Genomic DNA, 16,923 nt, shown 5'->3' with positions numbered 1-16,923 from the left:
TGCAATTCACTGGTTTCTAGCCTACATCACCAGGTCAATGACATCAAGGTCCCTGAAAATGGATTTACCCTGAGGCTGAGGTGCCTCATGGGAGAAAGCTGCAAAGTTCCCTTTCTGCTCTGTGTGGTCCCAGACCATCACACTGTGAGGAAACCCAAACAACAGCTATGGATCCTGCTGCCTTGCTCGTGTCCCCAAAGAACTCCTGCGGTCTCGCTGGTAGCCATGCCCTCTGTGGGATGCGGGGTAGGAGGGGAACCCTGCCTCCAATTTCCCTCCTCCGCTCCTAAATAAGGTCTCAGTGCTCAGGAATCCAACCAATGATGCTGCCTAGCCCGGGAGGGCCGGGGGACCCCCCCGTCCCATAATCTGGACTGAGGGGACCACGGGCAGTCACTCACCCTGCTTGGATCTGAGGCCTGGACTCTCTCCAGTTCTCATGTGCCAAGGCCACCTTGTTACCCACTCAGGGAGGAGGCTGACCAGGGGAGGGAGTCACATGCCTTCAGTTATTCCTAATAACGGACCATTTCTCACAATAACAGCCAACCCCTCACCAGGTCTCAGTTTTTTCTCCCCAAAAGCCTGCTTTTCCTTCTTTCAAATGCCTGCAGGTTTTCTGGAATCTTGAAGGATATGATGTCAAACCATCAGGGGATGAAGCCCGGGACACGGTCATAGATCCTGAATTCCATCCTAAGTACCATCAGATTAAACAGTTGCCACTAACACCCACAAGTGTATTTAATAAGTGGGCATTGCCAGCTTAATTCGGACAAATTTTTCCTAACGAAGCCAATGACAACAACTCCTGCCCAGGCATGTTCAGGCCAGCCCCCTTGCCGGCTCTGTCAGGGAGATTAAAGTCCCCCTGGGACTTCAGCCACCAGAGCCAACAGCTGGCAGAGCCCAGTCCCATCCACTCTGGCCGCTCAGAGCCCACCTGGGGCCCCAGTACTGCCTGCAGCAATCAGCCATCCATTGGAAAATCCAGCCCAGCCAGCCACTGACCCAACCTCTCTCACTCAATCTTAAATAGCAATTAAGGATTAATAAATAATAATAATTCTGGTATTTGCTAAGCATTTACTATGTGCCAAGCACTGTCCTTGGGAAATACAAGGTAATCAGGCTGTCCCACGTGAGGCTCACAATCTTAATCCCTATTTCACAGATGAGGTAACCGAGGCACAGAGAAGTTAAGTGACTTGCCCAAAGTCACACAGCTGACAAATGACAGAGCCTGGATTAGAACCCATGACCTCTGACTCCCAAGTCTATGCTCTTTCCACTGAACCACGCTGATTCTTTGATTAAAAAGCCATTTTTCAATCCATCGGTTTACTGGTATTGCCAAAACTGTTCTGGGGTGTGGTCGGTATTATTATCTTTATTTTACATCATTACCAGGAATTTCTATATATCAAGCAGCCCTGCGGTGTAGAACAGAGTCTCTTTGAGAAGATCTCAGGATAATTACCAAGATATACACCATTTCTGCCCTTACGGCACCTTCAATCCAAGGAATATGAAATTGACTTAAGACACCTCTATATTAGATAGAAGATAGAGAACAAAACCCTCCCCCACTTCTCGTTTCGACAATATATCATCTGGCTACCCTATTTTTGTTTCCCTGTTCTAATCTTGTGGATGGAGAGGGCAGAGGAGGATAAAAAAAGGACTGGATTAGAGGAAGATGACAGCAAATGAGAGATGATAAGCATTTAGAAAACAGTAGCCAAGGAAGGAAGCCTGGAGAAACTGAGGCACAAGGGGTGGTATGGAAACAGAGATTAGAACCAAACTGACCCATCTCTATCCCTTTGAGCCCACCCTCCATCCCCCACTGCCACAGACACGATGTTCATAAGAGGGGCAGCAATAAAGACTCCAAGAGTAAAGGCAGGTCAGGTTGAGGGGGTAGAGTGTGGACAAGAGGAAGGGTAAAACAGGTATTTCAATTCAACATCAATGTTCAACAATATTCAATATTCAATTTCATCAATATTTCAACATCAATTTGCTCACTGGAGGCTGGGGTCCAGCCTTGAAACAGGGAAGCAGCATGGCCTAATGGATAGAGTGCAGGTCTGGGGGTCAGAAGGACCTCGATTCTAATCCTGTCTCCACTACCTGTCTGCTTGAGCGAGTCACTTAACTTCTCTGTGCCTCAGTTCCTTCATCTGTAAAATGGGGATTAAGGCTGTGAATCCCATGTGGGACAACCTGATAAGCTTGTATCTACCCCAGTGCTTAAGACAGTGCCTGGCACTTAGTAAGTGCTTAACAAATACCATTAAAAAAAAGGAAGGACAAGGTGCCAGAATTCTGGAGATACGGGAAACAGATGGATAACCTTGTCAGCAGCACAGAATTGCGTAAAACCCAGTAGTCCTAACCCTAAGCAAATGGGCAAAATTTGGGGGGAGAAATTGTCAAAACCAATTCCCCTAAGTTTTACTCTGCCCTATCATCATCTTATTCGCCCCCCACCACTGAATTTGAAGTTCAAGATTGCCTGACTGTCTGCAGAACAGTGTTTTTCAGGCTTCTAGGAGCTTCTTTGGGCTGTGGAACCTCACATCTCCTAGGCACTTAAAAACCCTGTCATTATGTCAAGCCCCGGATTCTTTCAGCAGAAGCTTTAAGATAAAACCTCTTTTGATCGTTAAAGTGATTGTTATTTTTTGAAAAGCCCCAAAAAAGTAAAGCTTCCCTGTTGGTTGCGTGGAAGATAAAGATACTCCTATAAAGTGTCAAACTCAAGAGGCCCCTAAATAAGCCAGGATTGTCGGAGGGACTGTGTCCAACCCAATCTGCTCATATCCACCAAGACACTCAATTAAACTGCTCTCTGGGGAAGCGATTTCCTCTTGCAATTGTTTTTATTAGCGTGCATGCAGGCACCCTCCCCTGCCCTCACACCCCGAGGTGGGGGCCCCAAAGGTCCTTGGTTTCTCCATCCCGGCCCCCACAGAGCCGCTCTGGGCCTTGAGACCGACAGGCCTGGCAGACCTGAGGAAACCTGGGGCAACGCCAATGCCTATGCAGGTCCAGTTCATTCATCCAATTGTATTTACTGAACGCTTACTGTGTGTAGAGCATTGTACTAAGCGCTTGGGAGAGTCCAATATAACGACAAATGGACACACTCCTACCCACAACGAGCTCACAGTCGAGAGGGGGAGACACTAACATAATAATAATAATTCTGGTACTTAATAATGATAGCATTTGTTAAGTGCTTACTATGTGCAAAGCACTGTTCTAAGCACTGGGGAGGTTACAAGGTGATCAGGTTATCCCACGGGGGGCTCACAGTCTTAATCCCCATTTTACAGATGAGAGAACTGAGGCCCAGAGAAGTTAAAGTGACTTGCCCAAAGTCACACAGCTGACAATTGGCGGAGCCGGGATTTGAACCCATGATCTCTGACTCCAAAGCCCGGGCTCTTTCCACTGAGCCACGCTGCTTCTCTATTTGTTAAGCGCTTATTATATGCTAGGCACTGTACTAAGTGCTGGGGTGGAAACAAGCCAATTGGTTTGGACACAGTCCCTGTCCCACATGGGGCTCACAGTCTCGATTCCCATTTTACAGATGAGGTAACTGAGGCCCAGAGAAGCAAAGCGAATTACCCCAGGACACCCTGCAGACAAGTGGCAGAGCAGGGATTAGAACCCATGACCTTGATCCATGACCTGCTATACTGTACTCTCCCAAGCTCATCATGCCAAATTGTACTTCCCAAGCGCTTAGTACAGTGCTCTGCACACAGTAAGCGCTCAATAAATACGATTGATGATGATGATGATGGAAAGAGCCCAGGCTTGGGAGTCAGAGGTCGTGGGTTCTAATCCCGTCTCCGCCACTTACCAGCTGTGTGCCTTTGGGCAAGTCACTTCACTTACGATTGAAAGTCACTTCACTTCTCTGTGCCTCAGTTCCCTCATCTGTCAAATGGGGATTAAGACTGTGAGCCCCACGTGGGGAAACCTAATTACCTTGTATCTCCCAAGAACAGTGCTCGGCACATAGTAAGCGCTTACCAAATACCATTATTATTGTTATTATTACAGTGCTTTGCACGTGGTAAGTGCTCAATAAATCCAACTGAATGAACGAGTGACCTTCTGACTCCCAAGCCCTTGCCTGAAATGGATAGATAGATCGATAGATAAATAAATAAGTAAATTACAGATATATACAGATACATACACGTGTGCTGTGGGGATGGGATTCCAAATAGAAACCACCTCTCCAAGCCAAATTCTTATTAGACTGTGAGCCCACTGTTGGGTAGGGACTGTCTCTATATGTTGCCAACTTGTACTTCCCAAACGCTTAGTACAGTGCTCTGCACACAGTAAGCGCTCAATAAATACGATTGATTGATTGATTGATTATTACCTGCCCTAACCTAGGGAATAAAAGCCCTCCTGTCTAAGGAGGTTGCAACCCCTTTCTCCATCCCCTTTAGGGCACAGGACAGCCACTCAATCAATGTCATAAATAAATAAATAATAAATAACGATGGCATTTATTAAGCGCTTACTATGTGCAAAGCACTGTTCTAAGTGCTGGGGAGGTTACAAGGTGATCGGGTTGTCCCACGGGGGGCTCACAGTCTTAATCCCCATTTTGCAGGTGAGGTAACTGAGGCACAGAGAAGTTAATGACTTTTTTAATGGCATTTATTAAGTGCTTACTATGTGCAAAGCACTGTGCGGGTTGTCCCACTGGGGGCTCAAAGTCTTAATCCCCATTTTACAGATGAGGGAACTGAGGCACAGAGAAGTTAAGTGACTTTTTTAATGGCATTTATTAAGCGCTTACTATGTGCAAAGCACTGTTCTAAGTGCTGGGGAGGTTACAAGGTGATCGGTTTGTCCCACTGGGGGCTCACAGTCTTAATCCCCATTTTGCAGATGAGGTAACTGAGGCCCAGAGAAGTTAAGTGACTTGCCCAAAGTCACACAGCTGACAATTGGCAGAGCTGGGATTTGAACCCATGACCTCTGACTCCAAAGCCCGTGCTCTTTCCACTGGGCCTCGACTTGCCCAAAGTTACACAGCTGACAACTGGCAGAACCAGAATTTGAACCCATGACCTCTGACTCCAAAGCCCGGGCTCTTTCAACTGAGCCTTGACTTGCCCAAAGTCACACAGCTGACAACTGGCAGAGTCAGGATTTGAACCCATGACCTCTGACTCCAAAGCCCGGGCTCTCTCCATTGAGCCACGCTGCTTCTCATAATAATAATAATGTTGGTATTTGTTAAGCGCTTACTATGTGCCAACCACTGTTCTAAGCGCTGGAGTAGATACAAGATAATCAGGTTGTCCCACGTGGGGCTTACAGTCTTCATCCCCATTTTCCAGATGAGGGAACTGGGGCCCAGAGAAGTTAAGTGACTTGCCCAAGGTCACACAGCTGACAAGTGGCGGAGCCGGCATTTGAACCCACAACCTCTGACTCCAAAGCCCATGGGCTTTCCACCGAGCCACGCTGCTTATATTTATTGAGTACGTACTACGGCAAGTCACCTTATATTTATTGAGTACTTTTAGACTGTGAGCCCACTGTTGGGTAGGGACTGTCTCTATATGTTGCCAACTTGTACTTCCCAAGCGCTTAGTACAGTGCTCTGCACACAGTAAGCGCTCAATAAATACGAGTGATTGATTGAGTACTTACTACGGCAAGTCACTTAATTTCTCTGTACCTCAGTTCCCTCATCTGGAAAATGGGGATGAAGACTGTGAGCCCCCCACGGGACAATCTGATCACCTTGTATCCCCCCCCCCCGCGCTTGGAACAGTGCTTTGCACATAGTAAGCGCTTAACAAATTCCATCATTATTAGTATTACTCTGCGCAGAGCACTGTACTAAGCGCTCGGGAGAGGCCAATACAACAGAATGAGCAGACATGGTCCCAGCCCAAAATGAGTTAACAGTCTCCAGGGTAGGGAGACGGGCACCCAGAGAAGCAGTGTGGCTCAGTGGAAAGAGCCCGGGCTTGGGAGTCGGAGGTCATGGGTTTTAATCCTGGCTCCGCCCCTTGTCAGCTGTGTGACCTTGGGCAAGTCACTTAACTTCTCTGTGCCTTAGTTCCCTCGTCTGGAAAATGGGGATGAAGACTGGGAGCCCCACGTGGGACAACCTGATCACCTTGTATCCTCCCCAGCCCTTAGAACGGTGCTTTGCACATAGTAAGCGCTTAACAAATTCCATCATTATTATTATTATGCACAGAGCACTGTACTAAGCGCTCGGGAGAGGCCAATACAACAGAATGAGCAGACACGGTCCCGGCCCGCGGTGAGTTGACAGTCTCCGGGGGGGGAGACGGGCATCCAGAGAAGCAGTGTGGCTCAGTGGAAAGAGCTGTGAGCTGTGTTGGGTAGGGACCGTCTCTCTATGTTGCCAACTTGGACTTCCCAAGCGCTTAGTACAGTGCTCTGCACACAGTAAGCGCTCAATAAATACGATTGATTGATGGGTTTTAATCCTGGCTCCGCCCCTTGTCAGCTGTGTGATCTTGGGTAAGTCACTTCACTTCTCTGCGCCTCAGTGTCCTCATCTGTAAAATGGGGGTGAAGACTGGGAGCCCCACGTGGGACAACCTGATCACCTTGTATCCCTCCCCAGCGCTTAGAACAGTGCTTGGCACATAGTAAGCGCTTAACAAATGCCATCAATATTATTATTTATTATTATTGATCCTGGCTCCACCACTTGTCTTTGGGCAAGTCACTTCGCTTCCCTGGGCCTCGGTTCCCTCATCTGGAAAATGGGGGTGAAGACAGCCTCAGTGGAAAGAGCCTGGGCTTTGGAGTCAGAGGTCAGGGGTTCAAATGCCGGCTCCGCCAATTGTCAGCTGTGTGACTTTGGGCAAGTCACTTCACTTCTCTGTGCCTCAATTCCCTCATCTGTAAAATGGGGATTAAAACTATGAGCCCCCCGTGGGACAACCTGATCACCTTGCATCCCCCCAGCGCTTAGAACAGTGCTTTGCACATAGTAAGCGCTTAATAAATACCATTATTATTATTAATATTATTATTATTATTATTATTACCCCAGCACTCAGAACAGTGCTTGGCACATAGTAAGCGCTTAAGAAATACGTACATTATTACAATTATTATTATCCAGGGAGGGGGCAAAGTGGGCCGGGAAGTGGAGTCCTCGACTCTCCCCTCCGTCTGATGTGACAAGCCACCGAGGACCCCCTCCCCCCCAAAAAAATTCCCAACAAAACAATTTCCAAATGGTTTTAAAGTGTCAATCTTCCGGGCAGGAACGGGAATACCCAGCCCTAAGAGAAGCAGCGTGGTTTAGCGGAAAGAGCCCGGGTTTGGGAGTCAGAGGTAGTGAGTTCTAATCCCACCTCCGCCACTTATTCATCCATTCATTCAATCGTATTTATTAAGCGCTCACTGTGTGCAGAGCACTGGACTAAGCGCTTGGGAAGTCCAAGTTGGCAACATCTAGAGACGGTCCCTACCCAACAGTGGGCTCACTTAATCAATCAATCGTATTTATTGAGCGCTTACTGGGTGCAGTGCCCTGTACTAAGCCCTTGGGAAGTACAAGTTATCAGCTGTGTGACCTTGGGCAAGTCACTTCACTTCTCTGTGCCTCAGTTTCCTCATCTGTAAAATGGGGACGAAGACTGTGAGCCCCCCGTGGGACCACCTGATTACCTTGTATCCCCCCCGCCCCCACCAGCGCTTAGAACAGTGCTTGGCACATAGTAAGCTTTTAATAAATTCATTCAATCGTATTTATTGAGCGCTTACTGTGTGCAGACCACTGTACTAAGCGCTTAGCACTGTACTAAGTGCTTAACAAATGCCATCAGTATTATTATTATTATGGGTACCATTATTATTATTATTATTATGGGTACCATCATTATTATTATTATTAGATAATAGACTGTGAGCCCACTGTTGGGTAAGGACTGTCTCTATATGTTGCCAACTTGTACTTCCCAAGCGCTTAGTACAGTGCTCTGCACACAGTAAGCGCTCAATAAATACGATTGATTGATTGATTGATTATTATTATTATGGGTTCTAACCCCCACTCTGCCACTTGTCAGCTTTGTGACTTTGGGCCAATCATTTCACTTCTCTGAGCCTCAGTGACCTCACCTGTAAAATGGGGACAAAGACTGTGAGCCCCACGTGGGACAACCTGATTACCTTGTATTCCCCCCAGCGCTTAGAACAGTGCTTGGCACATAGTAAGCGCTTAATAAATGCCATCATTATTATTATTATGGGTATCATTATTATTATTATTATGGGTTCTAACCCCCACTCTGCCACTTGTCAGCTGTGTGACTTTGGGCCAGTCATTTCACTTCTCTGAGCCTCAGTGACCTCACCTGTAAAATGGGGATTAAGACTGTGAGCCCCATGTGTGACAATCTAATTACCTTGCATCTACCCCGGCGCTTAGAACAGTGCTTGGCATATAGTAAGCGCTTAACAAATACCAAGATTATTATTATGATTAGAACAGTGCTTGGTACATAGTAAGCGCTTAACAAATACCATTATTATCATAATTATTATCAATTATTATTGGACGGAGGGAGGGAACGGCGCGCAGCACTTAGAGCAGTACTCGGCACACAGTAAGCACTTAAGAAATACCAGGATTGTTATTACTATTATTATTATTCGAACAGTGCTTGGCATATAGTAAGCGCTTAAAAAATACCATTATTATCATTATTATTACAACAGTGCTTGGCACATAAGCACTTAAAATACCATTATTATTATTATTATTATTAGAAGAGTGCTTGGCACATAGTAAGCACTTAACAAATACCATTATTATTATTATTATTATTAGAACAGTGCTTCGCACATAGTAAGCGCTTAACAAATACCATTATTATTAGAACAGTGCTTGGCACATAGCGCTTAAATACCATTATGATTATTATTATTCGAAGAGTGCTTGGCACATAGTAAGCGCTTAACAAATACCATTATTATTACTCATTATTAGAACAGTGCTTGGCACATAGTAAGCGCTTAACAAATACCATTATTATAACAGTGCTTGGCACATAGCGCTTAAATACCATTATGATTATGCTTGGCACATAGCGCTTAAATACCATTATGATTATTATTATTATTAGAACAGTGCTTGGCAAATAGTAAGTGCTTAACCAATACCATTATTATTATTATTATTATTAGAAGAGTGCTTGGCACATAGTAAGCGCTTAACAAATACCATTATTCTTATTCTTCTTCTTATTATTATTAGAAGAGTGCTTGGCACATAGTAAGTGCTTAACAAATACCATTATTCTTATTATTATTATTAGAAGAGTGCTTGGCACATAGTAACCACTTAACGAATACCATTATTATTAGAACAGTGCTTGGCACATAGCCCTTAAATACCATTATGATCATTATTATTAGAACAGTGTTTGGCACAAAGCATTTAAATACCATTATGATCATTATTATTAGAACAACGTTTGGCACATAGCGCTTAAATACCATTATGATCATTATTATTAGAACAACATTTGGCACATAGCGCTTAAATACCATTATGATTATTATTATTCTAAGAGTGCTTGGCACATAGTAAGCGATTAACAAACACCATTATTATTAGAACAGTGCTTGGCACATAGTAAGCGCTCAACAGATACCAGGATTATCATCATCATTATTATTAGAACAGTGCTTGGCACATAGTAAGCGCTCAACAGATACTAGGATTATCATCATCATCATTATTATTATTAGAACAGTGCTTGGCACATAGTAAGTGGTCAACAGATACTAGGATTATCATCATCATCATTATTATTATTAGAACAGTGCTTGGCACATAGTAAGCGCTCAACAGATACTAGGATTATTGTCATCATTATTATTATTAGCACAGTGTTTGGCACATAGTAAGCACTCAACAGATACTAGGATTATTGTCATCATTATTATTATTAGCACAGTGTTTGGCACATAGTAAGCACTCGACAGATACTAGGATTATCATCATCATGATTATTATTATTAGAACAGTGCTTGGCACATAGTAAATGCTCAACAGATACTAGGATTATCATCATTATTATTATTAGAACAATCAATCAATCAAGGATTCGTATTTATTGAGCACTTACTGTGTGCAGAGCACTGTACTAAGCGCTTGGGAAGTACAAGTTGGCAACATATAGAGATGGTCCCTACCCAACAGTGGGCTCACAGTCTAGAACAGTGCTTGGCACATAGTAAGCGCTCAACAGATACTAGGATTATCATCATTATTATTATTATTAGAACAGTGCTTGGCACATAGTAAGCGCTCAACAGATACTAGGATTATCATCATTATTATTATTAGAACAATCAATCAATCGTATTTATTGAGCGCTTACTGTGTGCAGAGCACTGTACTAAGCACTTGAGAAGTACAAATTGACAACATATAAAGACGGTCCCTACCCAACAGTGGGCTCACAGTCTAGAACGGTGCTTGGCACATAGTAAGCACTCAACAGATACTAGGATTATCATCATCATCATCATTATTATTAGAACAGTGCTTGGCACATAGTAAGCACTCAGATACTAGGATTATTATCATCATCATTATTATTATTAGAACAGTGCTTAGCACATAGTAAGGGCTCAACAGATACTAGGATTATCATCATCATCATCATTATTATTATTAGAACAGTGCTTAGCACATAGTAAGCGCTTAACAGATACAAGGATTATCATCATCATCATTATTATTATTAGAACAGTGCTTGGCACATAGTAAGTGCTCAACAGATACTAGGATTATCATCATTATTATTATTAGAACAATCAATCAATCAATTGTATTTATTGAGCGCTTACTGTGTGCAGAGCACTGTACTAAGCGCTTGGGAAGTACAAGTTGACAACATATAGAGACAGTCCCTACCCAACAGTGGGCTCACAGTCTAGAACAGTGCTTGGCACATAGTAAGCGCTCAACAGATACTAGGATTATCATCATCATCAGTATCATTATTAGAACAGTGCTTGGCCCATAGTAAGTGCTCAACAGATACTAGGATTATCATCATCATCATTATTATTATTAGAACAGTGCTTGGCACAAAGTAAGTGCTCAACAGATACCAGGATTATTATCGTCATCATCATTATTATTAGAACAGTGCTTGGCACATAGTAAGCGCTCAACAGATACTAGGATAATCATCATCATCATTATCATTATTAGAACAGTGCTTGGCACATAGTAAGCGCTGAACAGATACTAGGATTATCATCATCATCATTATTATTATTAGAACAGTGCTTGGCACATAGTAAACGCTTAACAGATACTAGGATTATCATCATCATTATTATTATTATTAGAACAGTGCTTGGCACAAAGTAAGTGCTCAACAGATACCAGGATTATTATCGTCATCATCATTATTATTAGAACAGTGCTTGGCACATAGTAAGCGCTTAACAGATACTAGGATGATCATCATCATTATTATTATTGTTAGAACAGTGCTTGGCACATAGTAAGCGCTCAGCAGATATTATTACCATCATTATTATTATGATTAGAACAGCGCTTGGCACATAGTAGGTGCCTAACGGATACTAGGATTATTGTCATCATTATTATTAGAACAGTGCTTGGCACATAGTAAGCGCTCAACAGATATTATTACTATCATTATTATTATGATTAGGACAGTGCTTGGCACATAGTAAGTGCTTAACAGATACTAGGATTATCATCATCATTATTATTATTAGAACAGTTCTTGGCACATAGTAAGCGCTCAACAGATATTATTATCATCATCATTATTACGATTAGAACAGTGCTTGGCACATACTAAGCGCTTAACAGATACTAGGATTACCGTCATCATTATTATTATGATTAGAACAGTGCTTGGCACATAGTAAGCGCTCAACAGATATTATTACCGTCATTATTATTATGATTAGAACAGTGCTTGGCACATAGTAGGCGCTTAACAGATACTAGGATTATCGTCCTCATTATTATTATGATTAGAACAGTGCTTGGCACATAGTAAGCGCTCAACAGATATTATTATCATCATTATTATTACGATTAGAACAGTGCTTGGCACATAGTAAACGCTCAACAGATATTATCATCATTATTATTATGATTAGAACAGTGCTCGGCACATAGTAAGCGCTTAACAGATACTAGGATTATCGTCATCATCATTATTATGATTAGAACAGTGCTTGGCACATAGTAAGCGCTCCGCAGATATTATTACCATCATTATTATTACGATTAGAACAGTGCTTGGCACATAGTAAGCGCTTAACAGATACTAGGATTATCATCATCATTATTATGATTAGAACAGTGCTTGGCACATAGTAAGCGCTCAACAGGTATTATTACCATCATTATTATTATGATTAGAACAGTACTCGGCACATAGTAGGTGCTTAACAGATACTAGGATTATCGTCATCATTATTATGATTAGAACAGTGCTTGGCACATAGTAAGCGCTCAACAGATATCATCATTATTATTACGATTAGAACAGTGCTTGGCACATAGTAAACGCTCAACAGATATTATCATCATTATTATTATGATTAGAACAGTGCTTGGCAGACAGTAAGCGCTCAACAGATATTATTACCGTCATTATTATTATGATTAGAACAGTGCTTGGCACATAGTAGGCGCTTAACAGATACTAGGATTATCGTCCTCATTATTATTATGATTAGAACAGTGCTTGGCACATAGTAAGTGCTCAACAGATATTATCATCATCATTATTATTATGATTAGAATAGTGCTTGGCACATAGTAAGCGCTCAACAGATATTATTACCATCACTATTATTACGATCAGGACAGTGCTTGGCACATAGTAGGCGCTTAACAGATACTAGGATTATTGTCATCATTATTATAATGATTAGAACAGTGCTTGGCACATAGTAAGCGCTTAACAGATACTAGGATTATCATCATCATCATTATTATGATTAGAACAGTGGTTGGCATATAGTAAGCGCTCAACAGATATTAGTACCGTCATTATTATTACGATTAGGACAGTGCTTGGCACCTAGTAGGCGCTTAACAGATACTAGGATTATTGTCATCATTATTATTATGATTAGAACAGTGCTTGGCACATAGTAAGCGCTCCGCAGCTCCCATGGCTAAAAGTGGTAGTATTAAACGGACGGAGGGAGGGGACGGCGCGCAGCGCTTCGTGCAGTGCTGGGCAGGCAGTGAGCGCTTCCCACATACCCTCCTCATCCTGCCGAGGATGAAGCCGAGGATGAAGATGAGGATGCTGCCGAGTCCGGCGGTCCTCCCTGGACCACTTCGGCGCAGTGGGGGCCGGCGGCAGCTGCGCGAAAAAACGGCGGCGGCGGCGACGACAAGCGAACGGGCGGTTCGGGCGTTCGGCTGTTCGGGCGCTCGGGCGTTCGGGCGCTCGGGCGTTCGGGCGTTCGGGCGTTCGGGCGCCGCGGCCGGCCCGGGGACGCGCGGGCTGCGCCCTTCTCCGTCTCAGCGCGCATGCGCACGCGCGCCCCCGCGGGGGGCCCAGTGCGGCTGCGCGCGTTCCCGGAACCGGGCGGGGCTGGGGGCAAATTAAGCGCCGCGCAAACCGCCCGGGGAATAATAATAATAATTATTATTATTATTATTAATCATTATCAGTATTATTGTAAGCGCTGAACAAATGCAATTAATAATAATTATTATTAATTATTATATAATATTATATTATAAAATTATTATTATTAATTATTATATAATATTATATTATAATATTATATAATATAATATTATACAATATTGTTATATTTTATTGTTATATTATTAATTATTATATAAAATTATTATTATAATAATAATAATTATTAATTGCATTTGTTCAGCGCTTACAATAATACTGATAATGATTAAGTACATTTGTTAAGCGCTTGCAGTGATACTGATAATGATTCATTGCATTTGTGAAGCGCTTATAATCATGATCAATCAATTTTAGACTGTGAGACATTATTATTATTATTACTATTGCATTTGTTAAGCGCTTATAATCATGATCAATCAATTTTAGACTGACATTATTATTATTATTATTGCATTTTTAAGCGCTTATAATAATACTGATAATGATTAAGTGCATCTGTTCAGCGCTTGCAATCATACTAATAATCATTAAGTGCATTTGATAAGCGCTTACAATAATACAGATAATGATTCATTGCATTTGTTAAGCGCTTATAATCATGATCAATCAATTTTAGACTGACTTATTATTATTTTTATTATTGCATTTGTTAAGCGCTTACAATAATACTAATAATGATTAAGTGCATTTGTTAAGCGCTTATAATAATACTGATAATGATTCATTGCATTTGTGAAGCGCTTATAATCATGATCAATCAATTTTAGACTGAGACATTATTATTGCATTTGTTCAGTGCTTACAATAATATTAATAATGATTAACTGCATTTGTTAAGCGCTTACAATAACACTGATAATGATTCATTGCATTTGTGAAGCACTTATAATCATCATCAATCAATTTTAGACTGACATTATTATTATTATTGCATTTGTTAAGCGCCGACAATAATACTACTAATGATTAAGTGCATTTGTTAAGCGCTTACAATAATACTGATAATGATTCATTGCATTTGTGAAGCGCTTATAATCATGATCAATCAATTTTAGACTGTGAGACTTATTATTACTATTATTATTGCATTTGTTCAGCGCTTACAATAATACTAAGAATGATTAAGTGCATTTGTTAAGCGCTTACAATAATACTGATAATGATTCATTGCATTTGTTAAGCACTTATAATCATGATCAATCAATTTTAGACTGAGACATTATTATTATTGCATTTGTTCAGCGCTTACAATAATACTGATAATGATTCATTGCATTTGTTCAGCGCTTACAATAATACTAATAATGATTCATTGCATTTGTTCAGCGCTTACAATAATACTAATAATGATTAAGTGCATTTGTTCAGCGCTTACGATAATACTGATAATGATTCATTGCATTTGTGAAGCGCTTATAATCATGATCAATCAATTTTAGACTGACATTATTATTATTATTATTGCATTTGTTAAGTGCTTACAATGATACTACTAATGATTAAGTGCATTTGTTAAGTGCTTACAGTAATACTGATAATGATTCATTGCATTTGTTCAGCGCTTATAATCATGATCAATCAATTTCAGACTGTGAGACATTATTATTATTATTATTATTATCATTGCATTTGTTAAGCACTTACAATCATACTAATAATGATTAAGTGCATTTGTTAAGCGCTTACAATAATACTGATAATGATTCATTGCATTTGTGAAGCGCTTATAATCATGATCAATCAATTTTAGACTGTGAGACATTATTATTATTATTATTATTGCATTTGTTAAGCGCTTACAATAATACTGATAATGACTAAGTGCATCTGTTCAGCGCTTACAATCATACTAATAATGATTAAGTGCATTTGCTAAGTGCTTACAATAATACTGATAATGATTCATTGCATTTGTGAAGCGCTTATAATCATGATCAATCAATTTTAGACTGTGAGACTTGTTATTATTATTATTATTGCATTTGTTAAGCGCTTACAATAATATTGATAATGATTCATTGCATTTGTTCAGCGCTTACAATCATACTAATAATGATTAAGTGCATTTGTTGAGCGCTTACAATAATCCTGATAATGATTCATTGCATTTGTGAAGCGCTTATAATCATGATCGGGCAATCCAGCCATTGTATTTATTGAGCGCTTACTGGGTGCAGAGCACTTGGAAAGTCAATCAGTCAATCAATCAATCGTATTTACTGAGTGCTTACTGGGTGCAGAGCACTGGACTAAGCGCTTGGGAAGTCAATCAATCAATCAATCGTATTTATTGAGCACTTACTGGGTGCAGAGCTCCGTACTAAGCGCTTGGGAAGTACAAGTTGGCAACATATAGAGACAGTCCCTACCCAGCAGTGGGCTCACAGTCTAAAAGGGGGAGACAGAGAACAAAACCAAACATACTAACAAAATAAAATAAATAGAATAGATATGTACAAGTTAAATAAATAAATAGAGTAATACATATGTACAAACATATATACATATATACAGGTGCTGTGGGGAAGGGAAGGAGGTCAATCAATCAATCAATCGTATTTATTGAGCGCTTACTGGGTGCAGAGCACGGGACTAAGTGCTTGGGAAGTCAATCAATCGTATTTATTGAGCGCTTACTGTGTGCAGAGCACCGGACTAAGCGCTTGGGAAGTCAATCAATCAATCAATCGTATTGAGCGCTTACTGTGTGCAGAGCGCTGTACTAAGTGCTTGGGAAGTCAATCAATCGTATTTATTGAGCGCTTACTGTGTGCAGAGCACCGGACTAAGCAGTTGGGAAGTCAATCAATCAATCGTGTTTACTGAGCGCTTACTGTGTGCAGAGCGAAGTGCTTGGGAAGTCAATCAATCAATCAATCGTATTTATTGAGCGCTTACTGTGTGCCGAGCACTGTACTAAGCGCTTGGGAAGTCAATCAATCGTATTTATTGAGCGCTTACTGGGTGCAGAGCACTGGACTAAGCGCTTGGGAAGTCAATCAATCAATCAATCAATCAGTCGTATTTATTGAGCGCTTACTGGGTGCAGAGCACTGGACTAAGCGCTTGGGAAGTCAATCAATCAATCAATCAATCATATTTATTGAGCGCTTACTGGGTGCAGAGCACTGAACTAAGCGCTTGGGAAGTCAATCAATCAATCAATCATATTTTTTGAGCGCTTACTGGGTGC

General features: G+C 41.3%; 1 protein-coding gene across 2 annotated transcripts in view; it reads right to left on the bottom strand.

Annotated features, from left to right (window-relative positions):
• IL34 (interleukin 34) overlaps nt 1-13,488 on the bottom strand; it is a 35,746-nt gene extending 22,258 nt beyond the window's left edge. The window contains exon 1 of one of the 2 annotated variants that reach the window (XM_038754566.1): nt 13,334-13,488. The gene's annotated coding sequence lies outside the window, so the exon portion shown is untranslated. The remainder of the gene's footprint in view (nt 1-13,333) is intronic. The other variant, XM_038754564.1, reaches the window with a different exon arrangement.
• Between the last annotated feature and the right edge of the window lie 3,435 nt (nt 13,489-16,923).

This window comes from Tachyglossus aculeatus, chromosome 11 (genome assembly GCF_015852505.1).
Source record: "Tachyglossus aculeatus isolate mTacAcu1 chromosome 11, mTacAcu1.pri, whole genome shotgun sequence".
In the NCBI taxonomy this organism is placed as follows: domain Eukaryota; kingdom Metazoa; phylum Chordata; class Mammalia; order Monotremata; family Tachyglossidae; genus Tachyglossus; species Tachyglossus aculeatus.
The sequence above is the reverse complement of the archived record's forward strand: the minus strand, read 5'-3'. Positions and strand labels throughout refer to the sequence as shown.